Source organism: Meles meles, chromosome 1 (genome assembly GCF_922984935.1).
Source record: "Meles meles chromosome 1, mMelMel3.1 paternal haplotype, whole genome shotgun sequence".
Classification (NCBI taxonomy): Eukaryota; Metazoa; Chordata; class Mammalia; order Carnivora; family Mustelidae; genus Meles; species Meles meles.
In genome coordinates, this window is record NC_060066.1 from 209,431,911 (window position 1) to 209,456,327 (window position 24,417).

Consider the following 24,417-nt stretch of genomic DNA (forward strand, 5'->3'; position numbering starts at 1 on the left):
CGTGTGCATGTGTTTCCCCAGACCACTTTTTTCCCTGGTTGTAATGGCGGGGCTAAGCAAGGCTTATGGGGCGGGGGGGGGGGGGTGCTTTACATCGATTTTTTTCCTGTATTACCTTGTCTCCCTGCCCCAAACCATTTCTCCTAATGAACCCCTCAGGCGGTCTGGACCCTGGGCGGATTGGTGATTCTTTCTTCAAGAGTAGTTCAAAGGATTCCGGAGGCATAATCCAGGTTCTTGGCAGTGGTTTGACCAGTAAGAGAAAGGAGTCTTTTGGGTTAGAGGCAAAGATGCAGAGGTCTGTGGCGGCCGGGACTGGAACTCAGGTGTCTATGTCTGAGGCCCTGTTGGGGCCCCGGCCCTGCCTCCCCAGTCCCTCCTCGTCTAGGCCGTCTTGGGGATGGATTTGCTGTTGAGCTTCCAGGCTCTGCGGGCTGCAGTGGGCCTTCTTGATCTTCCAGTCCCAGTGATCCTGCCTGGGAAGAAGGCCGTGCCGACGCTCTTGTGCCTGTTTCACAGATGGACAGACTGAGGCCCAGAGAGGAGAGGCACCTTGTCCACGACCACACAGCTAGTCAGTGACAGATCTAGAACCAGGACAGTGTTTGGGGCCACTTGGAAACGTGGTCATCTGCAGCAGTGTCTCGGGGCAAGGCTGGCTGGTCCCCGACAAGGAATTCTGCTTTCTACCTCTTCCGGGAAACAAAGGGACCCTCTTGGAGCATCCGACGCTTTGTGGCTGTGGTTGGAGTGACCGGTCCGGTTTTAGGGTCTGTCTCTGTGGAGGAAAGAGCACTGGAGGGCGAGCCCCCCCCCCCCCCCCCGAGCCGCCACGTCCCAAGCCCTCCGCTTGGCTGTCTGTGTGCAGAGTCAGAGACTGTCCCCAGTGGTTCCCGTCCTGTCCCACGTCAGGACAGCTGAGCTTCCTGCCACAATCCAGTCCCCAGCCGTGCCACGCAGCAAACCCTCTCCCACAACCTGTCAAACGAGAGGCGCCAGTCTCCTCAGGGCTTCCACGAGCTCCTGGCCCCTTTCTTATGCCAAGAAGAGCCTCTGCCGGCTTGGGAAGCAATGCCCCGGCCCCTGCCCCACGCACCTGCTTATTGATAACCGCGTATCTGAATGTGCCTTGTGTCCGAGCCCTTTGCTCGGACTTGCTGAGCACTGAGAGGCTGGGGCATGAGGAAATACGAGCAGGGGAGAGAAGTGGTACCCTCTGACCAGAGGCAGCTGTGGTGACGGGGGTAGGCGCCATGTCCAGGGTGAGCGCCATCTGGGCGGGAGGCCTGGCTTCCAGCTGTGGGGGCTCCGGAAGGGCAGCGCCTGGGAGGAATGATTTTGAAGCCACTACTATGGAGATTAAGGGGATGAGAATGTAAATCTCAAGTAAAAAGGTAATTGAATGTAATAGCAAACACTGCTCGCGCTATGTTAATTTTCGCTCTTCCCCTGGATACAAGGCGCTGTATTAGTGTTTTATTACCATTTTGTTTGCACTAATAAAATAGTAAAATTTATTTCAAGGAAGTTGAAGGATGGTTTTACAATGCAAATTTGAAGAAATTGGACTTTTCATTTATGCCTCTGCTATTTTAAACCCTGACGGGTGTAAATTAGCTACAGGGACGGAGCAGACCCCACTGAGGGGGACTTGGGAGGCGGGAGCCCTGGCAGGGGTTCCAGACCACCTCAGAGCAGAAAGCAGACCGCGTTCCACAGAGAGGCTGGAGGGGCACAGAGGTCTCACTGGGTGGATGCGGAGGTGGTGAGGGCGTGTCAGGCACGAACGAACCTGGGGGTAGGCAAGCATGTCACTCACGGAGCCTGTGGGGAGACATACGTGGCCACAGACCTCAGGGCTGTGTCTTTCCTCTCTGCCATTTGGCCTCCTTCCTGTCTTGACATTGAGCCTCGATTAAGCAGGTGACTCCTCAGAGGGAACTGAGCAACTCTTTCCTCTGCACCTAGAAAGGAGGGGTAGACCAGATATCTGGTCCCTTTTTTTTTTTTTTAAAGATAGTATTTATTTCTTTGACAGACAGAGGTCACAAGTAGGCAGAGAGGCAGGCAGAGGTGGGGGGCGGGGGAGGCTCCCCGCTAAGCAGAAAGTCCGATGCGGGGCTCGATCCCAGGACCCTGGGATCATGACCTGAGCTGAAGGCAGAGGCTTTAACCCACTGAGCCACCCAGGTGCCCCCCTTTTTTTTAAGTGGCTGACAATTGAGGGGAGTCATGGGGTGTGGGGGAAAGACCTGAACCTAAAAGGAGCTTGGGGAAAGGGACCCAGGCAGGACACCAGTCCATGTTCCAAGGCATGTTCCCCTTGTCTGTTCTTCCTTCTGACCTGTGCATACTTAAGAGAAAGAAAGCAAAACGTTTTTCGGTAAAAGCCAGCATCCCATCAGGTTGGGCCCAGGTATGGTCATATCCATGAACAAAAAGGCTAGAGAACTGAATTAAAAAAAAAAAAAAAATTCCAGTTGTCTGAGTTTTAGGGAACCTGATGATGGCTTAGGAAGGTGGAGAAGGGAAGGAAACGGGAGATCGGAGAGTTTCATTTTGAGTTTTGGGTGAAGACTTCAGGTTGGTTCTTGTTTTATCCAAACCGGTTTGTTTATCTCTGAGAAATTATCAGCAGCAGTGGCCCGAAGCAATGCACTGGGGGACCAGCTTCCAAAGGGTAGGGACCCGAACAAGTGTACCGATGTCTGGCGAGGTCTATGACACGTGTTGCCCAGGGTTCTCTGGCCGTCTGCCTGATGTGGGGGAAACAGTGAGCTGGTGACTCCGGTTTCCAGCCCCAACCCTGGGTCCTATGGGTTTTTTGTCAGTGTGTTCTCTCTCCCTCGTTTGGGAGTGTAATGTGTGTGTGTGTTTTTAATGCAAAGATTCAAAGTGTTGATACTGGCAAGACCAGAGCTGAGAAACTGGAGGAGAATGGTGGCAGAAGGCAATCGAAGATTCCTTTGACTGCAGACGGTGTGAGCTCTGGGTGTCAGCGTTCTGTGGGTTTGCAGGGAACTTGGCTGGAGCAGAGGAGGGTGGGCACGAGCTATAGTCGGGCCTACAGGGTCACATTTGGAGCAGACTGGGGTGCCAGGAAATCACCAAGGGTCAGGCTTCCAGCAGCAAAGCCAGCACCCCACACCGTTTTGCTTAGGGCAGGAAAGTTCTGCATCTGGGCCTCTCAGCTTCCTTTTGGACCCAGGGTCTGTAGGTGGCATTTCTTGGGATCATGGTGTTTGTGCAAAAGACAAGGAACTCCAGACCCAGCCCTGTAACAGGCCAGGAACCTCTTTGTTCCCCTGCTGGGTGCTGCCCAGGAGGCCCCTGTGGCTGAGGGGACAAGAGAAGGGGAGGACCTGAGCTGGCCGAGGCGGCCAGGGTGAGGACAGCTTTGAGAGGGTTGCTGAAAGAAACCAGAGATGAGGACACTGAAGAGAGGTACGACTTTCCACTTTTGCAATAGTCTCCGATTCTCAGGGAGCAGGGAGGTGTGCTGCTGTGTACCCAAGCATTTAAAGAGTGATCAGGTGGTCGGGGGGGGGGTTACACTCCGGGTGGGTTTCAACCCCAAACTGTAATTACATCAAGGAGCAGACAGAAATGGGAAAAGCAGATTAGTGATGTGGCCCGCTTGGGCCTAGTGGTGGAAGTGGCTCCTGGAGCCCCTCTCGGGCTCGACCTCTGTGCCACGACCCTAGCCAAGGTGGCCCCCAACCACCCCAAGGAACAGCCAGGACCCTGGGCACTTCTTTTCTGCTCGTCTGATCTTAACGGCCCCCAGGCCACCCCTGGAGAGTTGAGGCTCCCCCATGCAGCTCGAGGGCTGCCTCCCCGTCCTCCCTGCTTCCTCACAGCGCTGGCTTCCACATGTCAGTTCCAGCCTGGAATAGAAGGACCGGACTTTCTTCTCAGTGTGAGGTCTATGCACGCGTGTCGGAGAAAGAGAGTGACCCTAGAGGACACCGTGGGTCGCTCTCATAGGTGGCATTGGTAAGCCCCAGAAGCTAGCTCCCTATCTGCTGCTTTGTCCTGTTTGGTTTGGGGGAGCCGGTGGCCTGGTCCACAGCGTCTCCCCAGATGCCCTTTTAATCGGGCGAAAAGGTGGCCAGAACTTCTAGGTCTTTGGCCCACAAGCCCGTGACCCTTCCTGTCATCCTACTCAGCCCCCTGGGGTGTGACGATGGTATCCCCAAGTATTGCAAACCCCTGGCTCACCTCTCTCTTCTCCCTGCCCCCCTTCCCTGCACCTGTCAGCTGTTTCATTGACTGTCTGGCTTGGCTGCCACCCATCCTACCTCCCAGGCCAGCTCCTCCCCCGCCCCCCTCCCCCCAGGCCCACACTCCCTCCCTTCCTGTCTCTGCCCACGTCTGTCTCTACCTGCCCGTCGCCGGCACACCTGAGGATCCGAGGCTGCCTAACGGAGTGCGGGGATGGTTCAGGGTGTTTACCAGACAGCAGGGATAAGGTATTAAATCCTGTTGCTGTCTTCCCAGGGCCAGGTTCCTCAGATGGTTTTCCAAATTCCTAATCTCAGTGCCCACATCCCTGCCCAGCCCATGTTTGATGGGAGCTTTCCTTTCCGATTGAAGCTGAACCGAGCAGGATCTGTCGCGAGGCTGGGTCTGGCTTCCCACCGGTGCTCGATGACATGGAGGGCCAGCCCCTTCCTCCCCGGTTCTTCCTTCCTCTCCTCCTTCCTTTCTCTGGGAATCTTAGTGAGTGGGGAGGCCAGGATTCTGCTGCCAGGTGTTCTAGAGCCTTCTTGATTGCCCCTTTCCCCACCAGTTTTGTCTTGGAGGTCGCCTGCTGTCATCTAGGGGAGGGAACCCCAGAGTAGGCTTAGTGTCAGAAGCAAGGAGGACCCCAGCTCGAGGACGGTCTGCGATGGGAATGAGCAGGTGAACGACAGCCTCTCCCGAGGACATCGTTTGGATTCTTCCCACTCAGCCAGCATGGAGTTCTGCTCACCATGCTAAATAGCCTGGCTCGCCCCAGGAGATAGTCCACAAGGCAAACCTGTTCCTCCATGGTGTCTCCACGCTGGTTTTGGAGAGGCAGGACTAGGGGAGGCTGTGTGTTCCTGGCAGCCCTAGTTAAGCTGGCCTGGCCTCGGGGAGGAGCGACAGGAGGGCTCAGAGACTCCCCAGTGAACGGGGACATTCAATCACCCAGTGATGTTCACTTTCTGATCTGGGGCAGAGGCGGCTTCCAGGGATCTTCCCTTTTCTGGGATATCCGGGGCTTGTCTCCCTTTCCTGCGAACTCTGTCCCCATGCTCAGCCTTCTCTTTTGGAAACTACGCTAAAGGTGCAGGTTAACTTACTCTCCCTATCCACCACCACCCCCAAGGCTGGGAACTTTCTAGGAAGGGAGAGGCAGGGCTCTACAGCAACCTTCAGAAACGTCACCGGCGGTGGTAGCTTGGATCTACCCTTCGTGGGTACCTGGGACTGATGGGTGTGTCCTGTGTCTGAGCTGCCACGTGACCTAGACAGACCCTTCCAGTTTCAGCCTCTCTTTCCCTAGCTGCAGGTTCCCTCTTCTTTCTCTCTCCCCTTCTTCCTCCGGGCAGTGGGGACATGGCTTGGTTTTCCCTCACTCTCCAGGTGGTCTACTCTCCATCCTGCTGCAGATTTTCCAGGGGTCCACACTGTCCCCGTTGCCGGGGCAGTCGCGCTGGGCTTCTTCTCTTTCCCTTTCTGAGTGCAGGGCACCGACAGGAGCAGAGGGATCTCTGGGGTTTGCAGGGCCAGGGACAGGACAGAGGGTGTGGCATTCGGGGTCCTCAGCCAGGATGCTTCCCAGCCAGGCTTCTTCTGCGATCATACTAGCTGGGCTCCTAATTTTATTTTGGGGTATTCTTTTTCTAGTATGTGTTGGGCAAGGATTAAAAAGTGGAATAGATAAAAAGAGGGCCAAGAAGTTCTGGAAGATGAGAGTTGGGCCAGTGGGGAGGAGGAGGAGAAGGAGGAGGAGGAGGGAAGAAGTGAAATTAATTCATTAGAAAAACTTGTTTACTGGCTTTGCTTAGGCACCTCCATTTTAAAAGTCTACGTTTACAATAAGTCGCTAATTAAAATACAAAGTGAAGCAACAGCTATGTTTTTTTTTCCCTTACACTTTAATTGCATGATTTTTTGTGATGTAATTTCTGGAAACACCCAGTGTACCTCACAGGGCTGATTGTTTGATAAACTAGAAGCACCTGAAACCAACCCAAAAAATAAATATATAAATCCAAGGGGATCTTAAGGTAGATTGGAAATGACAGAGAACGGCAGACAGCAGGGAACCGAAAATCCATAATAATAATAAGGGGGGAAAAAACCCCTTTTAAGTAAGGACATTTATCCTGCCTAGCCTGAAAGGAGAACTGGTCTGCCCATCTGGGGTTGTGGGGGAGAAGGGGGAGCTGAAATGGAAATGAGACCAAGGGGGGTTATCGCTATCCCGCACCCCCTGGTTGGTGCTATGGAAAAAAAAAAACCAAAACAACTTGGACTCTTCCCTGGTTCCATTTCTTTGCTGGGGCTGCTTCTTTCATCACAGACCTTTCAAGAGGATTTTCATCGTCCCCCTTGTTCTGAGCCTAGATGCAGTCCCAAGAGGGAGCAAATGAAGGCAGTGGCTGCCCCCCGCCCCACCCCCGGGATGAACAAGCCTCTCCATGCTCACAAAGGGAAGACAGGGTGTCCCCAGGCTTGGGCTGCTGGCCCAGAGTTCCTGGCTCTCCTAGAACGCAGTGGGAAAGGTGGTCCATGCTAAGAATGGTGTGCACTGTCTTTTGCAGACAGCCCTGTGGCCTGCTGCCTTCTTTAAGACACAGACCTGGGTGGTGGTTGCAAACCTGCTGAGAAACCTGTTAGGAACTGACTCTGGGGTGGGGCTGGGAGGAACCCGGATCCGGCTGGCAGCCTGGCTGCTGGAGGAGCCTAGGCCCCAGCGTGGTCTGTGGGCACCCCCCCACCCCCGCCGTCTCAGTGTTGGCATCTGGGCAGTGGGAGCATGACGGACGGAGGGGACCCTTGACCTCACCTCCTTCTCTTTCTCCATCTGAAAGTGGGAGGCCCAGTTGGTCAGGGTTCCCAGAGATCTCTCTCTACACTCTCCACCAGGGGAGGAAGGATTTGCCTCTTTTTAGGGTCTTAAAAAGCACATTTTTCTCCTTGATGATATAACGCATGCTTATGGCTCATTGGAAAATACAAAGAAAGTGTGAAGAAAATAATTTTAAAAATATGCAGTGCACTCGTTAAACACATGAGCTAGGGGAACAGAGCGACCTGGGTTTGAAACCCAATTTTGCCACCACCCAGCAGGGCGACTTCGGGTGGGTCACTCAAGCTTGCTGAATCCCAGTGTCCTCGCCTATAGAGTGGGGATCGTGGTCGTCTGCAACTTGGAAGTGGTCCGATTCCGCGTGAGGATCCGCATAAAATATTGAGCACCGAGCCTGGCACACAGCGCCCGTAAACATTCACTATTTCTGTTATTGTAGTTAATAATGATTATTCCACTGCTTTGGGATAATAGGCTTTTAAAATTTTTAAAAAATATTTTATTTATTTATTTGACAGAGAGAGAGGTCACAAGTAGGCAGAGAGGCAGGCAGAGAGAGAGGGAGAAACAGGCTCCCCACTGAGCAGAGAGCCTGATGCGGGGCTCGATCCCAGGACCCTGAGATCATGACCTGAGCCGAAGGCAGAGGCTTAAACCACTGAGCCACCCAGGCGCCCCAGGCTTTTAAATTTTTTATTAAGAATTTTTTTTTTCCGCATCGATGAAATTCTGTCTAACCCCGTGCGGCCCAATACCATAGCCTCTAGCCACGTGTCGCTGTTTAAATTAAGTCAAATAAAAAAAGTGCCACCGTCACCCCCGCCGGACTTCAAGGACTCCACAGCCACACGTGGCCAGTGCCAGTGGCTGCCCATAGTGGACAGCACCGAAAGTTCTACTGGACCGCATTCTAAACAATAGAGCCATCTGAGTTTTCTTGCTTTGGGTAAATGGGTGTTGATGGCTGCATAGAAGTTTGTGAGGTGGGAATCGCCCTTCTCATTGGCTTGAAGCTTTGTTCCTGGGGTGTTGGAGCATCCTCTGGGCTCTGATTGGGCCTGCTGGGGTTGCCTGGCTCAGGTGCTGTGGCGCTCTCTGATTGGTGCTAGGCAGCAAGGGGTTCTGGGAGGAGCAGAGCCTTGCCCGCTGATTGGCTGCCGATGGTGGTGCCAGGGCAAGGGGCGGGGCTCTGCTTGCCCCCCGAGCTGGCCCTGGCAGAGCAGGAGGAGGGTGCCTCCTCTGAACCCCCAGTGTGTCCCCCTCAGACTGGCTCATCCACATCGTCACCTCACAATTCCCAGGCCAGGGAGAGGAGGAACGTGTCTGAGGTAGTAAAAACGAGCAATACTGACCCACCCTCCACGGACTGGAGAATCCCACGTGTACCTCGAAGCCCGCCTCCCCCCGCGAGACCCCTCCCCCACTCAGGGAGCCCCCATGGAGCGGGCGGCCTTTCTGGGTGGGGATGAATGTTGTGGTTGGGGGTCCCCAGCGCAGGACTCCAGATCCTAGTGAGGGCCTTCAGGTTTCGGAAGGGCCGGGACTAAAGGTGGGGGTGAGGTGGCAGGGTGGAGGTCCCGGGGGTCTCGGCCCGGGGCTGCTTCAGGAAGACCTCGCGATGACAGGTCGCGTCCTGCAGCGGGGTGCTGGAGGGAGTGTTGGGGTCCTGGGGTCGTGCCCGAGCCTCTTCTCCAGCGGGGTGGTCCACGCCCCGGTCACGTGGCTGAGGGCCGCGCTCCGGATGGGGGGCTGTGGGTGGGCAGGACCGGCTGGGGAAGTGTAATCCCCGGAGCGGTGGGCAAGACAGATCGGCAGAGCCGAAACCGGACCTGCTGATGTGGCCCTTTCTGCTCGCAGCGGATCATAAAATATGGCTCAGATTTTCATTACGGGCTCTATCGATTATCTTCTGGGACGGATGAATTATAGAGAACATTAAATTTTTTTTAAAAAGCAAGTGAGAGAGGAAATATCTGAATGAGTTTGGGTGGTCGATGGCAGAAAGGGCTGAGCCACCAAGCCTGTGTGGCCTCCGTCTCCAGAGCAGGGAGAGGACCAGACCGCTCGGGCGGCAGCCTGTGATTCCAGCCTACACCTGCCATCGCGGAAGCCTGTGCTCCCCTTTGCTTCCCTTACCTGTGCCCCATCCCCTGCAGGGATCTGGCTAGCTTCTGGGAAGGCAGACAGTTGGACTGTTTGCAGGGCTCCGACCCAGAAGAAAGACCTTTCCCAGGCTTTGGGCCTCTGTGGCTGGGAGGTGCTGCTGTGTTCCCTCCAGGGAGGTCTTGGTTCTAGACATGCCCGCCTGGGCCCTGGGGAGATTCAGGGGGCCTCCTTTAGTCAGGACTGGGATGGAGGCTCCGGAAGAACGTGACCACTTCAGCTTTTCCCTGCTGCTTGTTCCTTCCATCTGCAGTCACTGGCTTGGAAGATTTCTGTTTTCCCTTTGGAAGCTTGAGAGAAACAGGTCTGGGTCCCACTGCTGTGCACCCAGGGGTCCAGTCTGGAAAGAGAACCTCCTGGAAGCCCATCCCTCCCTCACTCTCTCCCCAACTCCTTTCCCCTGCCTCTCCTTGTCAAGCAGTATGGTGCAAAGGTGGCTGACAGGCCTGGGTTCAATCCGCTTCTGAGTGTGTGACCTTGGGTGGGTCACATCCTTCCCTGAGTCTTAGCTCCTCAGCTCTCCAGTCGAGATGATAACCCACCTCGTCGGGTTCCTGTGATGATGATACATATGAATGGGTTAAAATCCTTAGCACGTACTGCTTAATAAACATCAACTGTTATTTTCCTGCATTGCAGCAGAGTCTGGAGACCGCCTTCATTTAGGCTTTTTGATTTATGATTCCATTTTACAGATGGGGAAACTGAGGCACAGAGAGGATAAAATCAGTTGCCCCAGGTCACCCAAATTGTAAATGGCAGAGCCTGGATTCCTGACTGACTGCCTGGCTCCGAGGCTTATACACTAAACCCCCGTGTCGTGTTGTCCCCAGGATCTGGCAGGGGTGGCCCACGTGCGTGTGCCTGCACGTGTGCGCTCACACGAGCTGCAAGAGCCCTGCCGTCATGGTGGTCTCCGGCCAGCCCTTCCTCCTGACCCTCCACACTTCATGGGGCTCCTTCGGATCATCGGATCATTGGGAAGCCCAGCATTTTCTGGGGCCCTGTTCTGCATGGAGTGTCCTCTCCCTACCGTTGCACCATCCCCCTCATCCTGGCTTCACCTAGGCTGCCCTGAAAAGGTGGTGGTTTCCATGGATATCCGGCTCCCTCTGGCGACACGCCCTTTTTGTAGAACTCTGTTCCCTAGAGTTGATTGTCTTTGGCACACAGCTCTGTAAACTCATCCAACAATTAAAAGGGGGGAGGGGCGGAACAAAAAGGAGACGGATAGTAACTGGGGTGAGCAACTGGGGTGAGCGAGGCAGGAGGGGCGTCCGGGGCATGGGTCCCCTCCCTCTCCCCCATCGGCAGCAGGACAGCACCTTAAGTATCACATAAGCAGCTGGCCCAGAGCTCTGCTTGCGGGGCTCTGAGAATTCGGAATCCCGGGTTTCCTTCCATTTGAGCTGCGCTCTTGTCCCTCCTTATTTCTCCCTTAGAAATCGAGGGGCCCATCTGCAGAGCCAATGTAGCCATCTCCGGTGGCCACCCAAAGTCCTGAGATGCCAGCTCGGACCGATTTGAATATTTGCTGCCCTTGTTTTGGTTAATTGTGTGTGTGTTTGCTCTGTTTGTGTACCATCAAATACCTTCTGCTTTGGGCGGACCCGTCGTAGGCTGTGTGAGATCACAGATGAAAAATGCAGTGAAAAACACTTTCGTGCCACAACACATCATGTAGGATTTTTGTATTAAGATGTGGATTTTTTTATTGTTTTTTTTTTCCCCCTTTTCCATACAGCCTGAAGTTGGGCAATGTACACGTCTGTGTTTTTGTTTTCACTCTGGGTGGTTTATGAAATCTGCTCATTAGGGCTCTGTCCTGCCCCCACAACCCTTTATCCTCTCGGGTGTAGCTCTTTCCCCATCACCTCCTGCTGTCTTCTCTCCTTTGGGGAGCTGCTGGGTACCCTCACCATCTGCATTAACCCAGATGAAAATCAGAAGTTCCTGTGTCCCTGCTTCTCAATCCCACATCTCTGTGGCAGAGGGGCCTGGTTATAGGAGGTCCCTGTGTGGAGGAGGCAGCAGAAATCTCTGTGCCCCTTCCCCCCCCTACCGCTCATTCCCCACGGTGAAGCCCCTTAGCTTGCCCGCCCCCCCCCCCCCCGACCTTGCTGGTCTGGACAGAAGAAATGGAAGCTGTTGCATTCCCACACAACCTTCTGACTCAGAGCGGCCTTCTTCTGGGTGGCCTTCCTGTCCCCATCTCACCAAATGACAGCAGTGGGCTGCTCAGCCCCTTTCCCCTCCAGGAGGCCATGCCCTTGGCTGGGACCCATTTACCAAATAGATTCAGGTGTTTCTCCTGCTCCCCAGGCACCTCCCCATAGGCCTCACCTGCCGCCATTCACAGCCCAGCCAGAAGGAAGAACGTAAGCATGACCTTTGTCTTCCCTCTTGCTGTGACCTCTGGGTGCTTCCTGCAGGCTCTCGGGGGTTTGAGGGAGAACTGTCTGGGGGCAGGAGGACTGAGATCCAGGAGCAGAAAAAGCCTTAGGTATGGGTGGCTGCTGAGACCAGGGTTGGGGACAGAGGGGAGCTTTCATGTGAGTTGGGCCTGGGAGCCTGTCAGCCCCGAGTCCAGGCCCGAGCTGTGTGACCTTTGGCAAGTCACTTCATATCTCCGTGTCTCCCTTCCCTAATCAATCCACGGGGACCTTAATCCTTCCTACCTCGCGTTGTAAAGATTTGGCGAGATCACACGTGTACAACACTTAGCACAGGGCTTGGCGAATAGAAGGCATCACGTGGGCCTGTTGGCAGAGGGTGAAAACCGCTCAGCTGGTGTGCCCTGCACTCCCGGCATGCTCTCCGTCACATAGTAGCTGCTCAGTCCATTCTCACTGGCATCAGTCAGAGGAGGGTCAGGTCACCAAGCACTCCCCTTGAACCTGAGAGTTGTTCGTTTACCATATAATGGAGGAATGAGATCTAGATGTGGGTGGGGGCTTAGGGGAACCAGAGGGAGTGGAGCAGAAAAAACGGCCCGTGGAGTGTTCTGTCGTTAGAGAGGGAGGAAGCTGCTCCGGGCCCATCTGACTGTGACGTGAGATCAGGGACATGAGTTCAGTTCCGCGAACACTTACGCTGCCCACCCTGGGCCAGCTGTTGTGCTAAATGCTGCGGACACAAAGATAATTAGGACCCGGTCTCTGCCCTTGAGGAGTTAAAAACCCAATGGTGGGGACAGACTCGTGAACAAATTGCTTTAGTCCCGTACAGATTTAAATGCCACAGTGAAGGATGCGTGAGGAGCAGAGCAGAGAAGTATATGGGCCTGCTTGGAGCGGATTCTGGAAGGTTACCTTGAAGAAGTGTAGAAGGAGAAGGCGGTGGGAGTGGAGAAGTTTCTGGAGCGCTGGTAGCACCTTGCCCCTCTCTTGGGCATGCCCTACCACAGCTGCTAGGGAGGAGGGAAGACAGTGTGAGGAAATGGGGCCCCGGAGAGGTCTATAGTGGCCTGACTGGGACTCAGACCCATGTCTTCTGATTCTCGGCCCAGTGTTATTTCTGTACCTGCACATGGCTTCTCACCCCTTCACCCCAGAGCCGCTGGCCAGAGAGCTCTGTCCTCTGGGCTCTCTACCTACTGACCGAGATTCCTGCTGCCACCATGGCCCCGGGGGCCTGTGCTGTGGGAGGGCCCCGTCCATGGCAGGCCCCGAGGCCTGTGCCCTGGTTTGGTAAATAGGTCAGGCCACTTGCTTGGGGACAGTCCCTGAGCAAGGCTGCACCCTGGCAGGGCTGGAGGATGGCAGGAATGGGGAAGACTGAGGAGGAGGGGGAGGAAGAGCCCTGGCCACACCCTTTCTTCAGTTGTTCTTGCTGCCAAGGTGAGAAGCTCCCTCTGCCCTGGGTAGGCCCCTACCTCAGCTAGAAGAGGCCAGACAAGGGCCCGGTCAGGGGCTAGAAACCCCTCTTCTCCTGTAACTAGAACCCCCTTCTGAGCCAGGGCACAAGAGCCTAGTATCGTTCACATTCCCATTTGTGTGTGATCAGGCTCTGGTCTTTCTTTTTTTTAATTATTTTTTATTTATTGGTTTGACAGAGAGAGATCACAAGTAGGCAGAGGCAGGCAGAGACAGAGAGGAAAGCAGGCTCCCTGCTGAGCAGAGAGCCTGATGCGGGGCTCGATCCAAGGACCCTGAGACCATGACCTGAACCAAAGACAGAGGCTTAACCCACTGAACCACCCAGGTGCCCCCAGGCTCTGGTCTTTCTAGAAAGCTCCTTGCCAGGAGTCAGGGAGCTGGGAGGGCTTTTCTTGACCTTTCCCCTGGGAAATGTGTGTGTCTGCAAGGGGAGAGTGTGGGCCGCCTGTACAAGAAGTTGGCTTTCAGGTGAGACGGGGCCTTTCTGATGGGATATTGGAATAGTGCTGGAGCCCCCCACACACAGCCCAAGAATGTTCTGGGGGCAGGGAGCTAGAGATGGTCTGAGGCACCCCTTTCTCTCTGGCTCGGAGATATTTGGTTGGTGGGTGGGCTGCCCAGAACTCTGGAGGATTCTGGACTAACAGGCAGGGGAATGTCAGAGCCCAGAGGAGTAAGTCTCCCAGTGGCCCTGAAGTTCCCATTAAAGTGTTTTTTCCTCTTTTTTAAAGAAAAAAATATTCCCAAACTGGAAAACAAAGGAAATCCACTTCCCCCAAATCACACGAAACTCACATTAGGGGCCTGGCGGGAATCCATGGAAACCAGGAAACCCGCTGTTAACCCTGTATGGTGCCGAAGGGTGGGGTGGGATTCAGACTGACTCAAGCCCCGGGCCACTGTCACTGGCCCATCACAGTGGCAGTGCCCCAGAGCGGGGGGTGGGGGGTGGGGGAGCTGCTACTGAGACCTCTCGCCTTCCTGCCACTCTGGGCCTGACCTTGGGAGACAGAGGAGAGGAGGGGTTCCTGCCCTCCAGGGAGGCTCGGGGACCCGAGGGCTGGGCCATGTTGGAGAACCTGCTGGGTTGCTGCCCACACCACACCACACCACACCGTCGAGTCAGGCCGAGCCCGCTCACACGCTCTGGGAGCACACTGGCACCTTGGACGCTGCCATCCCCCCGGCCAAGGGGGGAAGGAAGGGACCGGAATTCCAGCCACCACCCTCCCTGATGCCAACCCCATGTGCAAGGGGGGTGGGTGTGGGAGCAGATAGAGAACCCCCTTGGGGATTCCACACCCCACTCTGCCGTCCGTGTGGCTGGACCTCTGGGCCTGGGAGCTTGTGCGCCGAGGCCAGGGGCTGTGCTTGTGTTTGAACGCGCACGGGCCGATTTTTCTAAAAAGGCCGAAAATATTTACAGATTTGAAGTTGAAACGCAAACAGGAAAAGCCCTTTAAAAAAGTGAGTGTAGTGGATATTCAAAACAGGAATCACCATGGAAACACCACAATATTTGCTTAAATTGACACAAAGGTTGCCGGTAGCAGGGCACCAACTTTCTTTGGCCACATTTTTTTGGCCCGCCACCTATGACACGAATCTCCGCAGCCCCTCTCGGTATGTGCCTGCGCCCTCTGTTCTGTCCAGTGGGGACGAGATGGCACGGGGCCAGCACGGATGGCGGGCCATTGGGGGCCGGGGGACAGAAGAAACCAAACTGACCATCCGGGGTCGTTGCAGAGACACCTGTCGATTCCGTTTTTAGAGACTCCCACACGGCCGCTGGGGGGGTCATGAGAGCAGCTGGGAGCTGGTCTGGGGAAAGTCTGGAGGGAGCGGAGGCTGGGGAGCCCAAGGCTTCGTGCGGTTGCGTGGCTCTGATCCGGCTTCCAGGGTCCGCATGATCCCTTGTCAGGCTGACCTTCCCCCTGGGGCGCCGAGCCTTGGGTGCGATCCCTCTGTTACTAGCCGGGGTGGCATCTGATCGGCCTATCCTGGTTCCTACCTGTCTGATTCTTTCGTTCGGTGGGACAGCTGCTTAGCAATTGGCTAGTGATTGTGCAAAGGGGACACTGGTCGTCGGGTTGTTCACGGATGTCGCACGGCCATGCGGTCTGCTGACTGGCAGGCAGAGTCCGAGGCTCTCTTACCAGCAACTGCCGGCTGGGTGCGGTGTGAGATGTCGGCACCACGCCATCTGTTGTCCTCTTCTCTGGAGTAGTTCTGTGGGTCTCCACTGTAGCCTAATAATCTGCTCTCCCTCTCCATTCTGGTAGGCAAACTGAACTCGTTGACTGAAGAAGGCAAAGACTCCTTCCGTCTCACCTGCCCTGTCAGCCGCCACGGTTGTCGACCCCCTCCCATAGAAGGGGAGCCTGCAGCCCCAGCATTGGAGTGGACTTCGGACACCGGCCTCCTGGGATGCAAAGGTAGCTGCTCCTGATGCCCAGAATATGGCTGGGAAATGGGGGCGGGGGCTGTGCTTGGCCAGTTTGGGGGTTCTTTCTTAGGAGAGGGCCCTTCTCAGAGGGTTCTGACCTGGATGGCAGCAGCTCAGGCACCCTAGGTGAAAGTAAGAAGATGTAGGATTGAGGACAGAGCCCTGGCCAAGGAACAGGACCAGGCGTATTGGCCCTGGCTTTGACATTGAGTCTCTGCTTTCTCCCCTCCAGGTCTGGTTGGGCCATGGGTAAAATAAGGATCTTAGAATAACTGGCCTTTAGAATGCTCCCAGCATTACCAGTGTATGACATTGACTGGTGCCAGCAACGTGCGGGTGCTGTAGGCGAGGCCTGTGCCCTAGCAGACAGCACTCTTGGAGCGTGTCGGCTCCTTTCTGTGCATCCTCTCTAGGAGCCGTACGTCTGGTCCGGCTGCGTGTCCAGAGGCTGCGGAGCTGCTCTGAGCTCACATGGGACTTGTGGGAGCTCTTATGCGTGGTCCTCCAGCCCAGGCAGGACCTTCCTGAGAGGAGAAGCCACAGGTGTCTTTTTTTTTCCCCCTAGAGATTTTATTCATTTATTGGGAGAGAGAGTGTGTGTGTGTTTGCGTGTGTGTATACGCAAGCCCAGGGAGGGGCAGAGGAAGAGAAAGAATCTCAAGCAGACTCTGCTGGGCACAGAGCCTGGAGCCCAGTGCTGGGCTCGATCCTAAGGTCCTGACATCACGACCTGAGCCAAAATCAAGGGTCTGATGCTCAACCAGCTGACCCACCCAGGCACATCCCACAGGTGTCTTTTGATCCAGGCTCAGAAATTGCCCCTCGCTGAAGGCCGGTCCCTTACAGCAGGGAAGGGTCGTCCGTGAGGCTTGGGCTGTCAGACCTCTCCCTGCAGGCAGCAGACTTGGCGGGTTTGTGGTGGGAGACTGCCACACAGCAGGTGACTTACCATGTGTTGGTCGTCGTTCAGCGTTCCCTCGGGATCCCGAGGAAACCAGTCCAGAGGGGTTGGGTGCTGATGAAGTTGATGGGCATGGTGTTAGGACAGGGGCCAAGGTGGGGGGTCTAGGAAATGGCAGGGAGGGCAAGGCTGTAAGCCACTCCTTCTGTGTGCGCCGGACGGGAGTCAGCAGCCCAGCTTACTTACCAGTCTCGTCCCTCCCCGTGGGCGCCATGGGCAGGTGTGTCTTGCCCCTCCCTCCGTGGCCGGGCTCTGCAACTCTGGACTTTGAACTTCCAGGGAGGAAGCACTTGGCAGCGATGGGTGCGTTGGTGCCCACTGGGGTTTGAGAGGTCCCTGAAGCTGTGGGCCTGCTTCGTTCCGGGCCGTGCCACCTCAGGGACCAGCAGAAGCCTTGGATACAGAGCAGGGATTTGCAAATCAGATGTAAATGTCGCCTTGGGTTACTGCAGGGGAGCAACTGGGTGGCGGAGACTCTCCTTCCCGGTGTCTAGAATGCAGTCACTCGCCAGGAGTTGGTCTGTCCACATTGAAGAGGTGCCGCCATTGTCCTCTGATGGCAGTGTCCAGACTGTTGGCGTCTGGCGACCGTTGGTCTTGCTGGGCGTTTGGCATGAGCACCTGGATGGCTCTACGCTTCTTGGGTTCTTCTTGCTTGACTCGGCACCTCTGATGATCAGGGGTCCCGGGGAAGCAGGCCCATGTGTCTTCGAGCCTCTGCTGGCCTTCCAGACCCCACCTGGGCCCAACCTGTGAGCAGGTTTGCCAAAGTGCGTGTGGCCCCCCTTTGAAGGGGGAACGTTGCCCGTCCTGTTCTCAGTGGCAGGCTTTTTGTTTTCTTCGTTCCCTCAGCAAAACATGCCTATTAGTTTTTCCCTTTCTGAAGTTTCCACTCACTGTTGACTCCCAGGGGCCAGCCTGGCCTAGGGGACGGGCTTCATGAGTCCTGTGGGGCTCCCGCATCCTGGCATCGGCCGTCTAGGGCTTCATAATAAAGCTTGGGAACTCCGAGGGCCCTGAGAGGGAATGTCGTGGCTAAGCCCCTCTGCTTTCATCCACCTCTTCCCAGGGACTGGGTTTGGCCACAGGCCCGCGTCCTCTGGGACAGGGCTGACCCATGGTCTCAGAGGGGTCCTTCCCCACCACCCCGGAGTGTGGGCCAGAAGCGAGTCTACACTCGGGCCCTGTCCACAGGCCTGCTCCTGTCTAGTTCAGACTTTCCCCATTTCTGGCTGTGCTGCGTAAGAGCTGGTTGTTTAATCAACAGAAACCGAGGGCCTGTTGTCTTCCAGTCATTAGGGGTAGAGTGGAGAAAACAGTTCTGACTCTCATGGACATCACTCGGATGTCCCCAGTGGCCCTTTTGAGGAGGTGACAGGCAACTGAGATGGAAGGAGAGGAAGTGGACAGCTATCGGGGGAGCAGGCAGAATATTCCAGAAAAAAAACAACTGGTCAAAAGGTCCTGAGGTAGTCTGAGCTCGGTACATTTGGTAACAGACCCAAGGTCCTGGTGGCCGGGACAGGGACCAGGTTTGTAGGCGTCGCTGAGCCCAGGCAAGCTGACGTTTTATTCTTCAGGTGACTGGAAGCCGCTGGAGGGTTTTCAGCGCGGAGGGAAAGCAATCTGGGTTTTGCTTTGAAAACTGGCTGGGGCTGAAAGCAGGAGGCCCAAGGGGAGGCTGCTCTGGGCGCTGACACCAGGAGGCGGGGCTCAGGGTCCATGCGTTAAGGGGGAGGGTGAGTAGCACTTGCTGTGGGAGCGAATGGTGAAGAGAGGAGCCAGGCCAGCTCCAGATTCCGGGAGCCCCGATGTCGCCCCGCATCTCCTCCCCTCTCTTGTCCCCATCCTGCCAGTGCCAGGAACTTCCCATGCCCTTTAGAGGCCCTGTGTTTTGTGGATTAGGGAGAAGCACCACCCGGGGCCCGGGGCTGGTTGCTGAGAGAGCGTGGTTGAGTGGGTTAGGCACATCTTGGCCGGCACTGTGCAGAGAGAAGGCCAGAGGCCCGCTCATCTCAGGCATCGTTTTCAGCTGGGATCTCCAAGCTCGCCGTCCTTTTGGCCCCTGAGACTGCACTGGAGCCTGGTTTGTGCCTCTGCCCCGTGGGCTCAGTGCTGGGTCTGAGGTTGGGCCTAGTTCACATCGCTCTTGTCACTGCGGTCTTGAATCGGATCTGTGTTCTCAAGGGCTGAGCATCGGCGTACCTTCCCCGAGGCCTCCGGTCACCCAGGACTGAGGAAAGGATTTGTCTAAGACCTTATTTCCGCTGGGGCCAGCTCAGCTGTATGGGCAGGGATCCTGGCAGTCCTTGCATGGGGCAAGTCTTTTCACAGTTCACGGTGTGGATTCCCGTGGGTACCGCTGTAAGATTTGACTTGTGTCCCTTTTCTCTGGGCCTCTGATACAAGGCTCGACTCTCCTGGGTCTTGGTATCATCTGCTGGGGCTCAGGTGAGATAGGCAACCCCAAACAGCGATGCTGTCACAGCGAAGCGACCTCGGGCCCTCCTCGCTGAGTGTCGCGCATCCCAAACAGTAAGCCAGAGGTCTGGCGGGAGGGAGCACGGAGCTGTCACAGCCGGCTGCGGGGGCCCCAGTGAGTACTTGCCCATGTTGGCAACATATTCCCAGCCATATGGGCCAGCTCAGCCCTCCAGGAAAGCTCTGGAGGCTTGACCTCCAGGGGGAGTGACAGGAGGGAGCAGAAGGGCAGGCTGGCGACATCTCGCAGGGGGTGACAGGGATGTCCCGAGCGGGCAGCTGGTGCCTCCGCCTGGCTCCGAGCGGGTGGCAGCCAGCCTTCCTGGGTGTGTCTGCCAACATCAGAAAGCTGGGCTGAGCCCCGGGGGAGGGTGCATCTGGGCGGGCAGCCGTGTGCGTCTGCGTCTGCGCTCATGGGAGGCTCTTTGGCTTTCTGCCTCCGTGGCCTGTACTAGATCCGTGGCCTTCACTCGTAACCAGACTGGACAGTTCTAACTCCTTCCTCCCGGGCTCTGATCTGATGTGGGGCTGGCCGCTCGAGGCCAGCAGCTGGGCTAGGGGGTGATCAGGAGAGGAGCTGGCTGCAGGACTTGGGGGCCCGATCCCTCTGCCCCCCACCCTGGGGCACTTTACGCCTGAGGGGATGGCTGAACACAAGGCTTGGGAAGTGTCACCGATCCTTCTGGTTTCTATCTGGGACTTTAGTCCTGATGCTGTGGACTCCCCAGCCCTGGGCCTGCTTTCTCAGTTCTCCCTTGTCTCCTAGCAGACTCAGAAATCAGGAAGCCCCTGGGTCCCACCAGGCACAGACCCAAGGGGAGAGGGATGGGGAAGGGTCGGCCGTTCCTGCCTGCCTGGAGCTGCCTCAGAGCCTCTCTTTATTTGGTGACGCCCATGGCTTTGGGAGGGTTAATGTATGGTGGACAAGGCGAGGAGCCCTTCTGCCCTGCCTCCATCCTCGTGACCTTGGGGCCTCTACAGGGAGAGCGCTCTGGTGGTGTTGGAGGCCCACCATCGGTCTGCTCCCAGACAGCAAGTCCGGGGGGCTGTGAACACGTCATCCTCTCTGGCAGATCTCGGGGCTTCTGCAGATCTTGTTTTCCCCATCTTCTCTGGGCTCTGTTATTCCAGAATCTACCCAGGTGTAGAAAGGTCTAGAAAGCCCTCCAGCCCAGAGGACCCCACACGGAGGCCTGGGGCAGCCCAGTGTGGAGACCTTTGTGCGGCCACTTCACACCACCAGCTATTGCTTCTCCGGTAAATCAGCTCCGGGCATGTTCCTCACCTTCCACTCCCCACTTGGGTTTTCTCTCATTTGGTTTCCTGGCCCCTAGGGAGCAGGCGCCTTTCCTGCCCCTAAGCCCCCAACCTGGGGTTGGGACCCCTGTGGCCAGGGCGAGTGGAAATGGGAAGGTGTAATTAATCACTAGTTTCTCCTCCAGAAATGCTAATCAGGAGAAGCAATTAAAAGCAACTTTTTTTCCTTAGTAATCTGCGCTAAAAGCTGGTAATGAAGTTTAGGGCCGTCGTGACTCAATATTTCAGCTTCACCGACTCAAGTCAAAACAATCCAAGCCCAGGAGTTTGCTGGCAGCTGAGCTGGGCATGGGCAGCAGCTGGGAATCCCCGCTCCCTCTCCTCTTCCCTCATTCCTCACTGCCACCCCCCCCCACAACCCCTGCTTCTGGGACAGAGCCCCTAGCAGGCCCAGCTGGGAGGGCAGGGTCTGGGTAGCAGGGAGATGGGTCCCCGGGGCCATCCCTCAGGAGACCCGGAGCCAGAAATGCAGCTTAGGGGAAATGATAGGACCAGCTGAGAGGAATGCCTACCTCAGTGGGCCAGAGCTGGGGAAGGAGGAATCAGGGACATGGGTGCCCGGGAAGCCCCCAGGGCGGCCCAGGGTTCAGCCACAATCAGCTCAGAGCCGGAAGAGATGGTGGTGCAAATCTCGACCTTCAGTCGCAGTCATTCATTCCTCATTTTCATTCACTCGTCAAGCCTTACCGAGAGACACGGCGAACTGGACCCGAACCACAGCAGTGAATGAACAGTGCTGTGGGACTGCGTTTTAGTGGAGGGAGGCAAATGACAAATGAGATAAAGAAATGTGGTATTTGTTGGATGGTCACGTGTGTCCAGGAGAAAACCAGCAGGTTTGGAGACTAGGTTGGGGAGAGCGTGCGGCGGGAGTGGAAGGGACGGTTTATAATTCTAGGTGTGGCATCTGGGGGACACAGCACTGGGATGGTGACGTCTGGGTAGGGATGGAGGAGGCGAGGGAACAAGTCCCCCTCCTTAATACCTGGGAGAAAAGTGTTGCAACAGGGGGATCAGCAAGTGTGAACTCCTGGACGCAAGAGCAGCCCAACTTGCTGGAGGGCAGCTCATGGGGCAGATGCCACATGAGGTCATGGGGGTGCATGGGGGACCCCAGATCCCACAGGCCTCCTCGCCATTACCCCAAGTGAAATAAGAAGCTTTTGGAAGAGTTCTGGGTGACTCGATCTGATTAGGCACAAGCTCTTTATTAAAAAGCAAAACCCAACTGTCACTGACTCCTCCTCTCCCGGGTCCCTAGGTGGGGTCCCTGGGTGCATTGGCATTGGGTGGGCTCTTCTGAGCAGGGGAGGGGAGTGCCGAGGGCTCTGTTGCAAACCACCCTCCCTAGCCTCTGCCTGCCCCCCTCAGTCCTCCTCAGGGAGCGGTTCAGAAACAGGCTCTTGTCCCTTTAAGCAGCCCCCCGCCCAGCTTCCCTGGCCTGCTTTATCTGAAGTCCAAGCGCATGTTGTTCCAGGACCGATCCGCTTTAGCTAATTAATAATCTGACAGGAGCCACCCAGGGGATTAGCCGCTGAGCTGAGCTCCACCAAGCCCCAGCAAATGAGCCCTGTACTCCTTGGGGACACGGAGGTGACTTTGAGGGGTGCAGGGAGAGGGGACCCCCACAGGTGAGCCGCGGCACCAGGCTGTGCTGTAGTGGCCACTGAGGGGAGAGGCTGGGGGCGGAAGTGGGGGAACAGTGACAAGCAGCCTCTTAAATGGATGGTTGTCCCAAGATCGGCAGGGATCTCCGCTCTCCCTCACTGCCCCCTACAGTCCTGCTCAGCCACCGGCCAGGTGTTCCTGGCTGAGAAGTGGGAGAGAGGGGCCAGACTCCGCAAATAAAAATACAGGCTGGGAGCCAGACTCCTGAAACTAACAGAATGCTATATGTTACCGAACCGGAATTAAAATAAAAACTGAAAAAAAAAAAAAAAATACAGGATGCTCCGTGAGATTTGCATTTCAGATAAACCACAAGTAAATTTTCGTAGAAGCATGTTCCGTGTAATATCGGGGACGTACACCAAAAAAGTACGTGAGGTTTATCTGAAATTCAGATCTCGCCAGTGGTCGTCCTGCATTTTCTCAGACGGTCGGTCCTGAGCAGAGAGGGATGGAGGCTTCTGGGCTCTCTCCCAAGAACAGCCTAGAGCTATCCTTGGGGAGCAAGGGGGGACCAGGCCAGAGACCTCCATGGGCCTGCTGCTGCAGGACAAGGAGGATGGAACAGAGGCCAGCCGCTTGCAGGAGTCTCTAACCTATATTTGGGCCCAGGTGGCCCTTGGATGAGTAGAGTCCAAGTCTCCTCCAAAGGATCCATGACCTCCAGGCCCAGAAGGAAGTCCCAAGGCTGCCCCCACCCGGGCGGGGGTGGGGGAGCGATGGCCAGGAGGGGTGCTGGTGTCTGGAAAGAGTCTGGGGCCTCTCCAGAGGGGAAGGTGTGAAGTTGCTAGGGTCAGCTGGGCTAGGTGGCCGTCATTTGCTAAGGGCACCTGTCTGCTCTGAGCCCAGGAAGAGGTCAGCAGGGAGGGCCCACTATGTGGGCAAGGCCAGACCAGGTCAGGTAGGAGGTCAGGGACAACAACCTGCCACGCAGGGCCCCCCGCCAGGTTCCAGGGCCTCAGGGCATGGGACGGAAATGCCCATGTGCGGACCTCTTGGGGCCCACCCCCAAGGCTGCCGAGCAGCCGAAGCCAGGGTAGCCTGGGATGCCAGGCTAGGGGTGGTCTTTACTGGAGTCCGCCCTTGCTGCAGGATCCTCCCTGTTCCCTGTCATGACCCTTCTCACCCTGGCTCGGTTCCCAGTGGTCAGGGCGCTCAGGGCGGGGAGAGGGGCCCACTGCCAGCTGGTGGTAGTCCAGCTGCCTGCAGCCAAGGAGCCCGATGCCAGGCAGGCGGTGCCCCCGAGGTGGGAGCCCTCTCACTCCCGCTCCGTCCTCTAGGAGGTAACGGCAGCCTGCGCCCTCGAGGCCTCCTCTCCCCGAGCCCCTGGGCTACCCTCCTCCCAGCCCTTCCCAGCACTGGCAGCCGAGGAAGCTCCCCGCGCAGGAGCAGAGGGGGCCGGGGGTGCCGAGCCGGTGGGAACCTCTTCCTCCCGCCGAGCTCTCAGTCTCTTCCCCAGCGTGCCCGGCGGTTTGGCCGTGTTTCGCGAGCCGTCTGCTGCCCGCGCTGCCTCTGACCCACATCGTTAGCATGGGCATTTATATTTCATTAACGACATTAAGCCCAAATGGCATTAAAAGCAAAGCTGGTGATAAATAGCTTATTAATAAACAGGGAGTGCTCCTTGCTGCCTGGCCTCTCCCAGCCCCGGCGTTAACCCTTGCTGCCCGAGATAATCGTGTTTCGTCCCAAAGACCCTCTACCCCAACTCCACTGTGGGCCTGGACGATGCAGCCGGGGGTCCGAGTTCTGGCTGCTCTGAGCTGGGTGCCTCGTGGGCCCGAGTGGGCCAGTTTGGGGTCACTCAGGCTCATGCAACCCGGCCAGACCCCTCACAGCCTCGAATCAAATCGTCACTGCCCTCTCTCTCTTCTCCAGTTTCAATTCTGGGCTCAACATTTCAGGAAATGTGGCTTTTCTAGGCCATAAGCTCAGATCTACCTCATCACTCTGTAGTTCTGAGAGGAGGCACATAGAATGTTTGGAGCAATGTGCCTGAAAATGTTGCTAATAATAATAATCATCATGACAATGATAATCACAGTTGGCAGCTCTGAGGGCTGACTGGGAGCAGGCCCGCCTGACTGGGAGTGACCCGCCTCTCCCATGTAGCAGCTCTGGCCTGCTCCCTGCGACCCCAGGGGTCGTGCAGCTCAGGTTCGTTTTACAAGCGGGAAAACCAACGCCCAGAAGAGTGGGTCGGGTTCACCAGCCAGAGTCTACACCTCACAGGTGCTGGCACTGGGGCATCGGGTGGCCTCCCGGAACAGGGCCATCCCCGCCCCAGGGCCTCTGGGACACAGCAGGGCTTCTCAGCCTTGATTGTCCCTAGCTCCTTGCCCTGGGACCGTGCTGTTCCATCGCTCGATGTCTGGGTGAGTGTGTCTACACAGGCTGGCCACCCAGAGGGCACAGTCATGCCCCTTGTAGGCCACCA

General features: G+C 56.4%; 1 protein-coding gene across 2 annotated transcripts in view; it reads left to right on the top strand.

Moving 5' to 3' along the window:
• The window catches only part of CASZ1 (castor zinc finger 1), a 143,621-nt gene that overhangs the window by 17,286 nt on the left and 101,918 nt on the right, over window positions 1-24,417 (top strand). Inside the window, exons 1-2 of one of the 2 annotated variants that reach the window (XM_045984371.1) lie at window positions 14,711-14,730; window positions 15,390-15,542. The gene's annotated coding sequence lies outside the window, so the exon portion shown is untranslated. Of the gene's footprint in view, window positions 1-14,710; window positions 14,731-15,389; window positions 15,543-24,417 lie in introns of those variants that run through there. The other variant, XM_045984290.1, reaches the window with a different exon arrangement.